The sequence below is a fragment of the Protopterus annectens genome, chromosome 1.part1 (genome assembly GCF_019279795.1).
Source record: "Protopterus annectens isolate FY-2018-M chromosome 1.part1, PAN1.0, whole genome shotgun sequence".
NCBI lineage: Eukaryota > Metazoa > Chordata > Ceratodontiformes > Protopteridae > Protopterus > Protopterus annectens.
This window is the reverse complement of record NC_056726.1, coordinates 1,082,344,081-1,082,360,855: the sequence shown is the minus strand read 5'-3', so window position 1 is coordinate 1,082,360,855 and position 16,775 is coordinate 1,082,344,081. Positions and strand designations below refer to the sequence as shown.

The following is a 16,775-nucleotide window of genomic DNA, read 5'->3' as shown; positions in this document are numbered from 1 at the left end:
GCAAACATGAAAAACTGTAAAAAAACAACATAAATGGACATTTATTTAGTATCTTATTTGCAGTATGTTTAATGGGGGTATAAACACACACAAGCAGAAGATGAATATCAGTTGCAGGAGTCCTTCCAGGTGCCACATGTAGTAGCTGCCTGTTCCTTTTACTACCGTCCCCTTTCTTGTCCCAGCTTCACTGAATGCTTCTGGTGACCTGTTCCGCAGCTCTGTGTTTGGCATCCCATTCTTTATCCATCCATTAAATGGTTTTAAATGATATAAGGCAGACAGTTTTCTCGGCTAGTGCATGAGTGTCCCCCAGACTGGTCCCCCACAACTTTAAGTATCATTGAGTACAATGCCTTCTTTGGTATGTACCCAACCAGGCATCTCCGACAATTGGAATGTCCACAGAGGTTCTTCACTAAAAGAATACAGGACATACGTAACATATCCTATGCAGACCACGTCAAGGCTCTATCCCTGTATTCTGTCTCTTATAGGCTGTCAAAGGAAGAGCTATGTCTAGCATACAGAGCATTGTCAGACACCACTATGATGGACATCCTGCATATCGACAAAACAGACAGCACCAGAATTATCTGTTCTAAAGCTGTAAACCTTTCCTGTGATATAAATAAGACTTGCTTGAGAGACAAGTATGTATCCCAGAGACTACCCCTTCTCTTCAAAAAGGATCCCCATCCATGTGAAGCAGAGTTCCTTCCTAATCCAATTCTAGTGTAACTTGAACAATTGGATGGGGAACAGGAAATTCATCCCTGGTTTGGCACCTATGTCTCTAATGGACACAGGCAGCCTGCAAATGTTTCATCTCCGAAGCCCCTCCTTACACTTTTCAAGGATATCAGAACTTGTCAGAGATCTGGGATGCATGGCTAGGCTTAAAAAGCCCCTTGTGGTCATCAGCCTAGTAAACACCTATGAACCTAAACAAAATCCATTCCCCTTTATTGCATTATCTGCACTCCTCATTTCCCTGAATTGAAGAACAATAAAAAAAAGCCTGTTCCCCGATATGCTAAACAAGGCATAGCTCTCAACTTCTTCACTCAAGACTGCAAACTGCCATACAATATTGAAGGATACAAAGATGTTTTTACAAAGGCTTTATGATAGAATGGAAAGTGTTGATGTTAATGAGAATTTTGTCCTTGTTACATTAGACATTGAATCCTTATTCACTAGTATACCTAACACCTGGGGTGTTGACAGCATTAGGGATCTTCTTTATGTGAATAAGTGTTTCACCAACACTAAGATACAGTTGATTTATAGTCTCATGGAGATTATCCTAGAGAACAACATTGTTATGTTCCAGGAGCAATTCTTTTTGCAGAAAGTTGGCGTGGCCATGGGCACTGCATGTGCAAATAGCTACGTCAACCTGGCTTTGGTCAGCTGGGAAGAGCAAAATGTGTTGTCAAACAATAATCCATTCTTTGGACAAATACTTTGGTACGTCCGCTTTGTAGATGATGTGTTTATGCTGTGGAGAGGCTCTGGTATTGATTTGGCACAGTTTGTGGAATATTTGCATTCAACTACTGATTTTTTAAGGTTCACTTACCATAGTTCCAACACTGACATCAGTTTCCTTGATGTGCAGATTAGTAAATCTGTTTTAAGTAGTCTTTGCAGTAATATTTATTTTAAACCCACTAGAAAAAATACTCTTTTGTACAAATCTAGTATGCACACTAGACACGTTCCTAGGAATGTGCTCAAGGGTCAGGTTTTTAGAACACTGCGACTGCATAGCAGAGATGAAGATGCAGTAGTTGCCCTATCTAATTTAAAAACAGAATTTTTACATAGGGGATACTCGCTTGCAGACATTGAACAGACTATCTCTAATGCCTGGAAGCTGATAAGCACTAGATGTAAATCTTATTTTAATGCTGGTGATACTGTTGACAATACAAGATATACTAACAGAACTAGTAATGATTTTAGAGTGGTGTTTCAGTTTTCCAGTAACATCAATCAATACTTAGATGTAGTCAAAAAGCATTGGTATTTGCTACAAGAAGTGCCTGGACTGGTAGACAAGGTCGGACATTCTCCTATTTTTAGTTTTAGAAATAATAAATCCCTTAAACAACATCTATGTCATGGTGAATTATCTAATACTATTATTAGATCCAATCGGCATGGTACTTTTCCATGCAGGAATTGCAGTGCTTGTCAATTTATATAAAGCAAAAATAAATATGTACATCCTACTAGGAAATTTTCTTTGTACACTAATCAATACACTGATTGCAGATCTACAGATGTGGTCTATTATTGTTTTTGTGTACAATGTCCTGCTTTTTATGTAGGAAAAACAAATAGAATGCTTAAAGATTGTATTCTAGACCACCTAAGAGATATTAGTAATAATAAACCATCAAATGCTCTAGCCAATCATGTTATGTCCAATGGCCGTTCTCATTCCTTTAAGTTCTTTGTTCTACAACATATTCATAGAAACCCCAGAGGTGGTGACATTGAGAATATAGGATGGGTTCTACACCCCAGGTCACGTACAGGAAAGCTAAAAACTTGAAGGCATGGTTTGAATATAAACCATTTCATACTAGGTCTCCAGGCATGTTCAAATGTCAATCCTGCAACTTTTGCAAATACATCATTGAATCTAATAGATTCACTATACACAGACATGAATTTAAATTACAATGCAGGACCAATTGTAACTCGAGCATGCTGGTTTACCTAGCTCAGTGTCAAAATTGTTTGGCATTTTATATAGGTAAAATGGAGCGCAAGCTCCGTGAACGCATTTATGAACACCTTTATGCTATCCGGAAACAAAAAGAAGTGAATGCTCTAGCCAAACACATTTCAGAACATCCGACACACCAATTCAAGTTCTTAGCTATAGATCAGATCAGTAATGACAGTAGAGGTGGTCCTACACACCTTAGATTACTGGAGCATGAATTACAGTGGCAAATTAGGTTGGAAGCCTATCATATACGTGGTTTGAATGAAGCTTGTTCTATTTCATGTATTTTGAGAACATTGAGTCTGACAAGATGACGCTATTCTTGTTTAATGTAAATCTTTATCTGTAGTAATATCGTCAAATATATGCCATAAGGCTTACATAGCGTGACCTTTGACATGTTTAAACCAATATTATTATTGATTACTTGTATCATGAATTGGTAACACGCATTTTTCTTATGCATTTTTATGGTATATTACATCTGTATAGGAAAATGCGTCTATACTTTTATTTTCCTATTTGGTTTTACTATACAAAGTACTTTTTAAATATTTTCTTATTAACATATATATTTTTTATTTTTTTTTTTTTATTTTCATTAATATATTACATTGTTGAAGGAACTTTATTTCTACATAATTTAATAATAATTTTTTAATGTACATATGATATACTTTTTGAGTAGATAATATATTTTTAGTAAACATATACTCATCATATGCAATGTTTCTGTTTATTCTGAATGTTACAGGGACACACAATATGTTATTGTAGCTTAGGTCCTGTATTAGTTGTTGCCTTGGAGTTAATTAGGTTTCATTGTATTTAATGATTACATTTAATGATGTAATTAATTGAGTATTTGATTACTTTAATTGTTTTACTAATTAGTGATGTCATTGTATATAATGGTTCTTGACTTTTGTAGTGTGTCTGATGAAGTTTGCTTAATAAGCAAACGAAAAGCACTTTACTACATTAAACTTGCTGTCTTGGGCAGTTTTCGCTACTCGTTTGTCCATTTTAGTTGTTTCTTAGTTTATTTTTCTTTTTATCTGGTTTTATGACATTGAGAATATCACAGAGGGACATGAACAGAAGTGGATTTTGAAACTTAATGCTGAAAAGTATCCTGGTTTGAATGCTACTACTTCCTTGGTCCCTTTTTTAAAGGCTAGACATCTCAAGCATTAAGATTAGCTAAGTTCTTTCAAAATTAGTCTAATGTATTTAATTATTAGTTTCCAAGTATTCTATTTAACTTTTTCCTGCCTAGTATTTTCCCATGTTTTATAATGATTTTATAAGTTTTTTTAAGTGCTTTCTCATGTATAGTATTTGATTCCTTTTTGTACAATGTTTTTAAGCAATGTTTTTAAGCAATGCTTTTTTTAGTTTGAGCATGAGGCTTAATTGTTTTTCACTGCTACTTAATCATTGTGTGATTTTTATTGATTAATTGGCATTTTAGAATCTCTATTTAAACCTGTGCATTTTTTACTGTGGTGTCTGATGAAGCAACTTTGGTTGTGAAAGCGCTTACCACTTTGTACTTTGCTGTGATTAAACGTTTGCTGTGTGTTATCTTGGTGCATTTTTTACTTTTTATTTTTTACTTTTTTACTTTTTACTATTCTTCCCTCAAGAATTAGAGACACAGCCAAAAATAATATAGTAACAAAGGCACAAACCAGGGACAATTTTAAATGATTCTGTTATTCACTTATGAATCTAACGGATCAACATGTATTTTCTATTTAATAACAAGTATGACATTTTAAGACTGGCACTGCTGACTGGTTGCAAGGCTCAGTGATTTACCAGGAATTCAACACTGTTTATAAGATACAGTGCAAAAATATGAAGCATAACCAGGGATGTTCCACTAAACCAGAGACAGTCGAAAGGTATGTAGCAAGGTCCATTCTCCTTGATTCCAATATCTGTACTCCTCAACTCCTGAGATTAATAACAAAAAAAAAGTTTTTTGACTGTAGTAAGTTTCTTCCTACTATAGAAATATACATTTGTAGCAAGGGGTTTGCTACTGTTACCATACCAGCACCAAGAGTTTTAGCCCTGAGCACCATTTATAGTCCCAGCATTGAAAATTTCTGAATGACTGTTCTGTAATGAGCTCTGTTGGCAGCTGTTGATTGGTCCCCATAACAACTTGAGCCTGGAGTGGCTACCCCGTTTGACCCACCACACCCATACCTCTGATTAAGTATACTAAAAAAATTGAAATTAACATAGCTGATAAAGCTGGGGCGGTATAATAATGGACATATACTTTTATTTACACAACTGTTCGCATGAGGCAGTGGTGAAGTATTGGGTTAATACTTTTATTTCTGAAGTAAAAATAACTTTGCATGATTCACATATGAGTGTACATTTGTCCTCAGAAATGTTTGAGTATTTTTTGTTCCAAACCCCACCAAACCATTTAATTATGGACTACCCAAAGTTTGCACATTTTATTTTTTTATTTTACATTTGTTGACCGGGCTAGTCTAACTGGATACATGTCCATTTTCAGTAGAGGCCCGGGGAGAAAAGCTCCAAGCAGCAATAATGACAACAATGCAGTAAAATTAAAATTAAAATTGGTACAATGTTTACATTAAAAGATAGGGTTAAGCAGAGTTATTTAGAAACATTTAGGCTAGAATAAAATACCATGACTAGAAACAAAAAAACTGAAAAAACATTTTTTTTTTTTTTTTTTTTGAGAAAGAGCAAGACGGGCAAGAGATATCAGTCAGGGTTAGAGCAGGGGCAAGAGATATCAGTCAGGGTTAGAGCAGGGCAAGAGATATCAGTCAGGGTTAGAGCAGGGGCAAGAGATATCAGTCAGGGTTAGAGCAGGGGCAAGAGATATCAGTCAGGGTTAGAGCAGGGACAAGAGATATCAGTCAGGGTTAGAGCAGGGCAAGAGATATCAGTCAGGGTTAGAGCAGGGCAAGAGATATCAGTCAGGGTTAGAGCAGGGGCAAGAGATATCAGTCAGGGTTAGAGCAGGGGCAAGAGATATCAGTCAGGGTTAGAGCAGGATGGGCAAGAGATATCAGTCAGGGTTAGAGCAGGGGCAAGAGATATCAGGATGGGCAAGAGATATCAGTCAGGGTTAGAGCAGGGGCAAGAGATATCAGTCAGGGTTAGAGCAGGGGCAAGAGATATCAGTCAGGGTTAGAGCAGGGGCAAGAGATATCAGTCAGGGTTAGAGCAGGGGCAAGAGATATCAATCAGGGTTAGAGCAGGGGCAAGAGATATCAGTCAGGGTTAGAGCAGGGACAAGAGATATCAGTCAGGTTTGGAGCAGGGGCAAGAGATATCAGTCAGGGTTAGAGCAGGGGCAAGAGATATCAGTCAGGGTTAGAGCAGGGCAAGAGATATCAGTCAGGGTTAGAGCAGGGGCAAGAGATATCAGTCAGGGTTAGAGCAGGGGCAAGAGATATCAGTCAGGGTTAGAGCAGGATGGGCAAGAGATATCAGTCAGGGTTAGAGCAGGATGGGCAAGAGATATCAGTCAGGGTTAGAGCAGGATGGGCAAGAGATATCAGTCAGGGTTAGAGCAGGGGCAAGAGATATCAGTCAGGGTTAGAGCAGGGGCAAGAGATATCAGTCAGGGTTAGAGCAGGATGGGCAAGAGATATCAGTCGGGGTTAGAGCAGGGACGAGATATCAGTCAGGGTTAGAGCAGGGACAAGAGATATCAGTCAGGGTTAGAGCAGGATGGGCAAGAGATATCAGTCGGGGTTAGAGCAGGGCAAGAGATATCAGTCAGGGTTAGAGCAGGGGCAAGAGATATCAGTCAGGGTTAGAGCAGGGCAAGAGATATCAGTCAGGGTTAGAGCAGGGACAAGAGATATCAGTCAGGGTTAGAGCAGGGGCAAGAGATATCAGTCAGGGTTAGAGCAGGATGGGCAAGAGATATCAGTCGGGGTTAGAGCAGGGACAAGAGATATCAGTCAGGGTTAGAGCAGGGACAAGAGATATCAGTCAGGGTTAGAGCAGGGGCAAGAGATATCAGTCAGGGTTAGAGCAGGGGCAAGAGATATCAGTCAGGGTTAGAGCAGGGGCAAGAGATATCAGTCAGGGTTAGAGCAGGGGCAAGAGATATCAGTCAGGGTTAGAGCAGGGCAAGAGATATCAGTCAGGGTTAGAGCAGGGACAAGAGATATCAGTCAGGGTTAGAGCAGGGCAAGAGATATCAGTCAGGGTTAGAGCAGGGGCAAGAGATATCAGTCAGGGTTAGAGCAGGGCAAGAGATATCAGTCAGGGTTAGAGCAGGATGGGCAAGAGATATCAGTCGGGGTTAGAGCAGGGACAAGAGATATCAGTCAGGGTTAGAGCAGGGGCAAGAGATATCAGTCAGGGTTAGAGCAGGGCAAGAGATATCAGTCAGGGTTAGAGCAGGGCAAGAGATATCAGTCAGGGTTAGAGCAGGGGCAAGAGATATCAGTCAGGGTTAGAGCAGGGGCAAGAGATATCAGTCAGGGTTAGAGCAGGGGCAAGAGATATCAGTCAGGGTTAGAGCAGGGGCAAGAGATATCAGTCAGGGTTAGAGCAGGGGCAAGAGATATCAGTCAGGGTTAGAGCAGGATGGGCAAGAGATATCAGTCAGGGTTAGAGCAGGGCAAGAGATATCAGTCAGGGTTAGAGCAGGGGCAAGAGATATCAGTCAGGGTTAGAGCAGGATGGGCAAGAGATATCAGTCAGGGTTAGAGCAGGGACAAGAGATATCAGTCAGGGTTAGAGCAGGATGGGCAAGAGATATCAGTCAGGGTTAGAGCAGGGGCAAGAGATATCAGTCAGGGTTAGAGCAGGGCAAGAGATATCAGTCAGGGTTAGAGCAGGGGCAAGAGATATCAGTCAGGGTTAGGGCAGGGGCAACGCCAGTGGGATTTAAGATATTCTTTAAGATGCTTCTTATAAAGTAGAGTAGAAGTAAGGTTGGAAAGTTCAGAAGGAAGATGGTTCCAGCTCTTTCCTACGGTGTTTGTGAAGAGTGAGTCCCCAGCTTTGTTGTTGGATTTAATGGAAGAGATATGAAGTTTATTTGCTGAACATAGGGTTGCAAGGTTTTTGTAAGGGGAGATGAGATTAGTGAGTATAGGGGTATGCTTGGGGTAGTAGAGTATCTTATGGGAGATAACAAGTTGTTGAAAAAGTAGTTGGTTTTGTAGTTCTAACCAACCCAGCTGTTTGAGGTTGTGGCAATGATGAGTTCTATTTGGGGTACCAGTAGCAAATCTGGCTATGTTATTATAGCTGGTGGAGAGTTTGGAAAGGTTGGTTTTAGAAAGATTAGTATATATAGCAGAAGCATAGAATAGGGTAGAGATTAGATGGGTTTGGGCTATAGTAATTTTGGCTGCAGGGGTAAGGAAGGATTTTATTCTGTATAAGGTCCCTAGTTTTTTGTTAACAGTCTTTATAGTGGAATTAATAAGGTAATTGTAGCTGAGGTTATTGTCAATCATAACACCCAGCAGGCGGGTTGTAGTATCAGGGGATATGATAGTTCCATTGTTAGAGGTTAATGTGAAGTGTGGTTGAGGTGACTTGTGAGTAGGAGAAAAGAGCAACAGTTTAGTTTTCTTGGGGTTGAGAAGAAGGCAGTGTTTCGTGAACCAGTTATCAACACTGTTAAATACTGTTTGGGTGAGGCACTGGAGGGAGGTTATGGACTTGGCTGAACAAATTAAGGTGGAGTCATCTGCATACTGTATACAGGGGGCTTGAGAAATACTTGGATGTAGATCATTGATAAACAGAGAAAATAGAAGTGGTCCTAGAATAGAGCCCTGTGGTACTCCAATGTTTACAGAGAGGGATGAAGAAATATTATGATTCCAGAGGACTGCTTGCTGTCTATCTTGCAGATAGGATATAAACCATTGTAATGCTTGTGGGTCAAGTGATTGGGCTTTTAGAATGTTGATAAGTATGATATGGTTCACCATATCAAATGCTTTTGAGAGGTCTATGAAAAGAGCAGAAGAAAAGTAGTTACTATTATGATTTTTGCTTATAGAGTCCGAGAAGGATAGCAGGGCAGTTGTTGTGCTATGGTAGGGCCCAAAACCATGTTGGCAATTGGCAAGTAAATTATTTTCCAGTAGGTGGTCAAGCAGTTGTCAATGCATACATTTCTCCATTATTTTAGCTAATGGAGAGAGTAAGGCAATAGGCCGGAAGTTAGAAAGCTCAGTTGAAGACCCACCTTTGTGTAAAGGGATTATATGGGAGATCTTCCACAGAGAAGGGATTTTGCTTTCTAAAATTGTTCTATTTATAAGTATGGAGACGGGGTAGGCTATGGCTTTAGCTGCGATTTGTAGGTATTCAGCTGGAAGACAGTCTGCAGAGGGGGTGCATGGCTTGAGCTTTTGAAGGAGGTTACAAATGAGGGATGTAGGTACTGGGTGTATATGGAAGGTAGGTGAAGAGGTATTAGGTGTTTTTGATGGGAGAGTGAAAGTGGTAGGTAATGTGTTAGCTAGGGATAGGATGGCTTCAGTAAAATAATGGTTAAAGGCATCAGGAATCTGGTTAGTGTTATTATGGTCGAAACCTGAAGGGTCAGGAGTTTTAGAGAGTCCTGGCTGAAGAAGTTTGTTAATGCTGGACCAGAATTTTTTGGGGGTGTTGATGGTGGGTTTGTTGTAGGTGGAAGTAATAGTCTTTTTTGTCTTTGACAATGTCCTTCTTGGTTGCATTTCGTAACTGTTTAAAGTAGAGGTGATCTGTTGGGTTTCTGGAGGTTCTCCATTTGGCCCAAATTTTATTTCTGAGAAAGATCTTTTGCTTGGTTGCCTTTGTGAGCCAGGGGGCAGTTTTGGTTCTTATGCGGGAAGAGCGAGAGGGAGCATGGTAGTCTAGTATTTGGAGAAATCTAGTACTGAAGTAGGTTACTGCTTCATCAAGTTCAAGATGAAACATAGGAGACCAGTCACATGCTATGAGTTCATTTTGGAAGCTCTCTGGATTAAAGTATTTTTGGAGCGGGAGGTTTTAAAAATATTTGTGTTGGGGGTATAAGATTTTTGTTTGATGATGTAGGTTAGCATGTGGTCACTCATATCATCGGGGAGTGTTCCTGGCTTATAAGAATCAAGATGACTATTTAGAAGGATCCAGTCTAAGATGGTTTCTTTATTGTTTTGTTTATGGATTCTAGTATGAGTGGTTATTATTTGTGTAAATCCATAGAGATTTATGTGGTTGGTAGGATTGGGAGAATTACAGGTTTTCCAGTCTATGTTAAAGTCTCCTAAGATAATGGTTTCTTAGGGTAGATGGGAAGTGAGGTAACTAAGTAAGTTTTCTAGAGTATTGATGTTATTTCCAGGGGGGAGGTAAGTGCAGATTAGATAGATAGATTTGGAGTTATTGATTTGTAGTTTTGCAGTGAGGGTTTCTGAGTTGGGAACTGAGGGAAGTGACAAATTGAAGGGTGAAAGTTGTAGTTCAGATTTATATAAAATGGCTACTCCACCACCCTTTTTGGTGCTGCGATCACATCTCAGGATGTTATATCCTGGAGGGGTGATTTCCTGGTTGAGAGTAGAGGGCTTTAGCCATGTTTCAGAAACATCTAGGAGTGCATGTAGGTGGGAAGTTTTATTGTTAATGCTGCGGATGTTAAGGTGAGCTATTAGGAGGGAGTTAGGTGGTCTATTTGGTGTAAAGATATTTGAAGTAGTTAGGTTGAGGGGCTTCTTGGTAATGTCAGTATTGGGGCCTGGGTTAGGATGAATGTCACCATCTAGTAGTGGGTGTGGTTGCGGATAGTGTATAAACTTGTAGATTTTATCATAATAATTTGTGTTTTTTTGGTAAGAATGTAAGTAATATGGGTAGATCTATGATACTTTGGAAGTATATAAATGGAGGTAGAGGTTATGTTAATATGGTTGAAATAGTTATTGAGAGAGAGTGATAGAGTTCCTTGAAGGGGGTGGAGATGTTCTTGAAGAGAAATATGTTCAAATGAGGTTAATGTGTAAGGTATTGTAAGAGAAGCAAGAGTTGTTGTTAAGAGTAGTATATATGGGTAGAAGAATTTATGTGCTGGGTCCATGTGGAGGTATAGATGTGTTATAAGTGAAAGAAGGATAGAGGAGTGAAGTAGATAAGGGAGATGGAGGGAGAAAGGAGGAAAAGTGGTGTGAGATAGTGTAGGTTAAAGGATAAAGGTACTTATAATTGAAGTAAGATAGATTTAATAGCTTAGGTGAAAATAAAAGTAATATGGTGTAAGCTAAGAAAGAGGTTAGGGTGTGTTATTTATTTATTTATTTGCTTTTGGTTAACCAGGATGGTCCACTGGGCCAAGTGAACCCATTTTCAATGGAGTCCTGGGGAGAAAAGCTCCAACAAGAATACATGTTAGAGAGATATACATTACACAGTATACAACTCATAGCAAGGTAAAGTTTACAAACAGTAGAATTATCCACAAAAATAATGATAGAGTGAAGTTATATATATATATATATATATATATATATATATATTTTTTTTTTTTTTTTTTTTAGGTTGATAGATGATATTTAGGATAGGATTATGAGCAAAATATAGGAGGTGAAAGTAATAAGGATAGAGGAAGTGGAGGATGATTATGTGGGGAGGGAGCAGGAGCATTCCCATCTGGATGTTAGGTAGAAGTGAAGTGTTTTTTTTAAAGGTAGGAAGGCTAGCAATGGTGCAAATGGTAAGAGGTAGGGAGTTCCATAATCGAGCTATGGAAAAAGAGATGAGCTTTTGTCCTGGGGGATGAAGGGGTCTGTGGACTACTATTAGGTTCTGATTAGTGGATCTGAGAGGTCTTTGAGTCTGGTAAATTTTAAAGGTAGAAGAAAGGGTGGGACAGAGGGATGGTTGGAAGATGAGTTTGTGTGCAAATGTGAGTTGAGTGTAGGAGAGGTAGTTGGGAAGTTCGAGCCAATTTAGTTTATGAAGTGGTGTGCAGTGGTGTGTTGAAGTTTTGGTACTAGTGGAAAATTTGGCTATTTTGTTGTAGCAGGTAGATAGTTTAGTTCTAATAGATGATTGTAGGTTAGTAAAAAGGGGGGCACCATAAAGGAGAGAGGGTAAGAGAAATGTAGTAGAGAGAGTGAGTTTGGTTGTTGATGAGAGGAATCGCTTGTGTCGATAGAGCAGGCCGAGTTTTTGGTGTTTTTTTATGTTTATTAGTAGATGGGACTCAAATTTAAGGTTATTGTCAATTTGAACTCCTAGAAGTTTGGTTTCGGATACCAGTTCAAGTGGAGTATTATTCTGACTGGTGATGGAGAATAGCTGTTTATCAAATGTGTTTGTTTTAGAGGGGGTAAATATCATTAATTTTGATTTGGCTGCATTAAGTGCAAGATGGTTATCTTTCATCCACAGTTCTGTGGTGGAGAATGCTTCTTGGATGAGCTGTAGAAGGGTTGGAATGGAAGAGGCTAAACAGATGATTGTAGAATCATCAGCGTATTGGATGATACTAGCATGGGGGATAGAGTGATAGTAATCATTTATGAAGATGTTGAATAGGAGGGGGCCTAATATGGAGCCTTGTGAGACCCCCTGTGGGGGTGTGTAGGAAAGAGAATATGGCTTTATTGCATTTGACAGCTTGCTGCCTGTTTGAGAGATAGCTGGTGAACCAGTTAAGAGCTGAAGGTGATAGGTTTAGCTTTGACAATTTAGTGAGCAGTAGGTTATGGGAGATGGTGTTGAATGCTTTGGAGAGATCAAGAAGGATGGTAGATACAGTGAGACCGGAGTCTCTAGCTTTATTCACAGTTTCAAGGAATGAAAGGGGGGCTGGCATAGTACTATGATTAGGGCGGAAGCCATGTTGGGTAGGACTTAGTAGATTGTTGTCTATTAAATGGATACATTTTTCTAGAATTTTTGATATGGGAGAGAGGATGGCGATGGGCTGGAAGTTGGTAATGCTAGTATTATTCCCTCCTTTATGAAGGGGAATGATAAAAGCTTTTTTCCAGACTTGTGGAACAAGACCTTCTTGGATGGAGCGGTTTATTAGGATACTAATTGGGAGGGCGATGGCATCTGCAGATGTGCTGAGGAAGTGTGAGGGGATGTTATTGGGGGCATTAGTGCATGGTTTTAGCTTCTTTAGTAGTTTTTTTTACAGTGGAGGTAGGGATTGGTTTCAGTGAGAATATAGGGGTTTGTGAGGTAGTAGGGTGATTGAGTGGAGAAGAGGGGGGTGTAGGAAGAGGGCAGGTGGTAGTAGGGGGTGGGTGATTGCTTGAGAAGGAAGAGGTAAGGTTGGAGATACAGTCAATGAAAAAGGAGTTGAATTTGGTGGCAAGTTCATTGTCTTGTACATTTGGATTAGGGTTTGGGTTTTCAGTTGTGCCGGGTTTTAGGAGGGATGTTATACCTTTCCAGAATTTTTGTGGGTCAGATTTGTATTTACTATGGAGAGAAGAGTAATAGTTTTGACGGTCTGTTGAAATAAGCTTTTTTACTGTATTGCGAAGAGTTTTGTATTCATTAAGGGTAGTGGGAGATTTGTGCTTCTGATAGTGTGACCAGGCTTTATCTCTTAACCGCATGGTTTTCAATGTGTAGTTAGCCAAGGGTTAGTTTTGTTTTTTATTCTTTTGGTTTTTAATGGAGCATGAATATCTAAAAGACTATGGAAGGTAGTATTAAAGTGAGTGATTGCACTTTCGAGGGGGAGAGTTTTTAGGGGGCACCAGTTAACTGATTTTAAGGAGTTGGAGAAGGCTTCAGGGTTGAAGTTTTTTAGGTGTCTGAAAGAAATGTAATTATGGGTAACTTGAACTGGAGAAGGGAGGCGTGTAGCAAAGATGGGAAGGTGGTCGCTTAATGAGTCAGGGAGAGTTCCACTATCAGGGTAGTAGTGGGGGTGAGAGACTAAGATCCAGTCAATAATACTGCCAGTGGTGAAGTCTTTAGAGGGCCTAGTGGAGGAGTTGATGAGTTGGGAGAAGTTATATAGGTTGATGTTGATGGAGGGGGTATGGGATTGAGTGGAAGACCAGTTGATGTTGGTGTCTCCCATTATGATGGTTTCGTTAGATATATTGGCTGAGAACCAGGAGAGGATATCTTCAAGAGTAGAGATATTGTCTCTGGGGGAATGTAGAGAGAGGCAATACATATATTTTTGTGCTTGTTTAATTGAAGCTGGGCAATTATTAATTCCGCATTGTTAAATTGGGGAATAGCATTATTGTAGGGAGTAATGCATAGAGAGGAGGAGTAGAGTAGGTCTACTCCACCACCTTTTTTGCTGGTTCTGTCTGCCCTGATAATAGAGTAGTTAGGTTGGACTATCTCTTTGTCTTTGATATGAGGTTTTAGCCAGGTTTCGGATATGCTTAAGATATCAGGATTGTTATGGTGTAACCAGGCTTGAAGGTTATGAATTTTGTTAGCTATACTTTGTGCATTAAGGGATGCAAATGTAATAGATTTAGAGGTAGAGGAGGAGGTGTTTGGGCCTGGGTTAGGGTGAACATTTCCAGATAATAGAAGAGATGTTAGAATTTGCTTTATTTGGTAGGGGCTTTTCGTTTTTTTTATAGATATTGTTAGCTGTTGGGTAATTGTTTGGGAGGGAGTGGTTAGAAAATTTGTTAGCTAAGGCAATTTTGTAGCAAAAGCATAGATTGTTATTGATGGGATAAAGTGTAGGAGATATATGTTTGGCAGCGTAGGAGTGAGGTATGTTGAGAGAGAGGGTTGTGTGGAAGAGTGGGTTGTGAGATAGGGAGTTAGGCTGAGTGAGGTAGTAAATGAAGGTTAGGTTTATAAAGAGAATTAGGTGAGTGGAGAAGAATATATTTTTTGGGGACATGTTTTGGTTTGTAGGGAGTTCTAGTAGTTAGTAAAGAGTGAGGTGAGTGGTGTGTGAAGGGTTCAAAGTGGATGACGTTTGAGTAGTAGTGGAGGGAAGGGTTTGAGCGGGTGGGAACAAGGAAGAGGAAAGGGTGGGGTTAAGTAGTTAGAGAGGAAGTGGGAGGGGTTATAAGGGTATAAGTTTAGATGTAGTGGGGGTGGGTGGGAATTGGGGGTAGGGTAGGAGAGCGGAGTGAGCTCGCAGGGCGAACGGAGCGGGGCAAATCTAAGAAGGGTAAAGGCAGTGAGAGAAACAATCAGTAAGGAAGAAGGCAAGAGTGGGAGATAGTGTGAGTAAGTGGAAGGGGGAGAGAGGAGAAGAGGGGACACGAGGATGCATAAGGAAGTAGTCTGGGAGTAGTGGAGGTGGAGAGGGTGGCCAGGTGAAGAGTTAATAAGGATCAGGGAAGGAGACAGGTTCAAGGGTTTGTGTGGTCTGAGGAAGAGGAGAGTGAAGGAGAAAAATGCTTTAAGCGAGGAAGATATAAAATAAGAGGTAGGAAGAAGAAAGCAGTGAAGGTACAGGTGAGACAAGGCTGCCCTCAAGTGGGCAAAGTTTGTAACTGTCCTGTGGAGAGTTCTTAGCTGTGGGATATAGAATAGGAAAGAGGAGTAATGAAGTAGGGAGAGGATGGAGGGGTGCTAGGGTAGAGGTAGGGAGCTGCAGTATATTGGAGACAGGCAGTGGAGTACTTTAGTAGTAGAAGGGGGGAGTATGGCTGCTGGCAGATATGGCGGTCTGATTAACACACTTGGGAGGTGTGCTGGATTATATATATACATATAGTAGTGGAAGAGGCAAGAAAAATGATTACTTTGTGACAGATAGTCTTGGTTACTTTGGCTTTAGTCCAAGGATGTCCAAATTGTCCAGGTAAGTGGGTAAACAGGCAGGAAACGGTAGATGGTTATAGCTGGTCTTTGGAGTCCAATAGGGCACCACCGGGAATGGAGAAAGGTAAGTGTGAAAGGTTTACACAGCTAGAGAGAGAAAAAAATACAGTGAGAGGGAGTATGTAGTTAGCAGCGGGTGATGCAGGTGATATGACAGAACTAAAAACATAGCAATATAATAAGCATGAGCATCAGGAGTAGAAAACATAAAAACTCTGGTGCAAATAATAAACATCAAGAAACAACAGTACATAGTTCAATAAAAAGCATCAGGAACACAACAGTACATAACACAGGAGCATTCACAAAATAGCATAGTTCAAAGCACAGGAGCAATTACATTATAGTATAAAAAACTCTATTGTCTGAGTCAGAGCAGCTGTATTTAGCTATTAAAAGTGTTAGTTATAAGCTACGAACAAAGCTATATAGCCAGTGGTGAACTCATTACAGTTGGACCATAATAGCTGGTATTAAGCAAAGACAAAAGTAGAAAAAATGTCACTTATATCGTTCTATTCTGAACAGGCTAGTAAATCTATTTATATCAATATGCCTGATAGTGGTAATCAAGTTGTTGTTAATACAAGCCCCAGGTGAGTTTTAAGGCTACAGTTAAGGCCAGGGATTAGTATTTCACTAATATAACTAGTTAAAGTAGCCAGAAACTGTGCCAAAATGCAATATTGTGAATTACACAGGCAGCGAATCATGCTTGACTGAGTACACAGGGTGTCAGGGAGATTCTATGGCATCCAGATAGTTATATAAATAAGGTCAAATTAAGTAATTAAGATGTACAAAAGGTAGTAGGAGGGAGTGCTAAGAGGAAGTGGGTCGTAATTGGCTAAGGAGGAGAAGGGGTGTGGTTACATGAGTATAAGGTTAGGAGTAGTGGGGGTGGGTCGAAATTGGGGGCAGGGTAGGGGAGCGGAGTGAGCCCGTAGGGCGAACGGAGTGGGTAGAGCAAGAAAGCGATTAATGGCAGCAAAAATCAATCACATGTCCTAATAACTGTTCTACACATCTTTTGTGTCTGGGAGAGAATAACTGAAAGACCCTTTTGTCAATTAATGTTGAAAATTCACTTCAACCTCTTTTAGATAAAAGACCAGTGGTACTGAAAGATACTAGACAAGCTTTGAGAAAATTTGTTCCAGTGGTACGATTCTACTCTTTGTGCACTCTTCTCACTTATCACTTTAGGCATGAAATATGTACTCTAATTCTT

The 16,775-nt window shown here is 39.9% G+C and overlaps 1 protein-coding gene across 2 annotated transcripts in view; it reads right to left on the bottom strand.

The window, feature by feature from the left end:
• The window catches only part of LOC122808951, a 787,628-nt gene that overhangs the window by 181,738 nt on the left and 589,115 nt on the right, over positions 1-16,775 (bottom strand). The gene's annotated exons all lie outside the window — the stretch shown is intronic.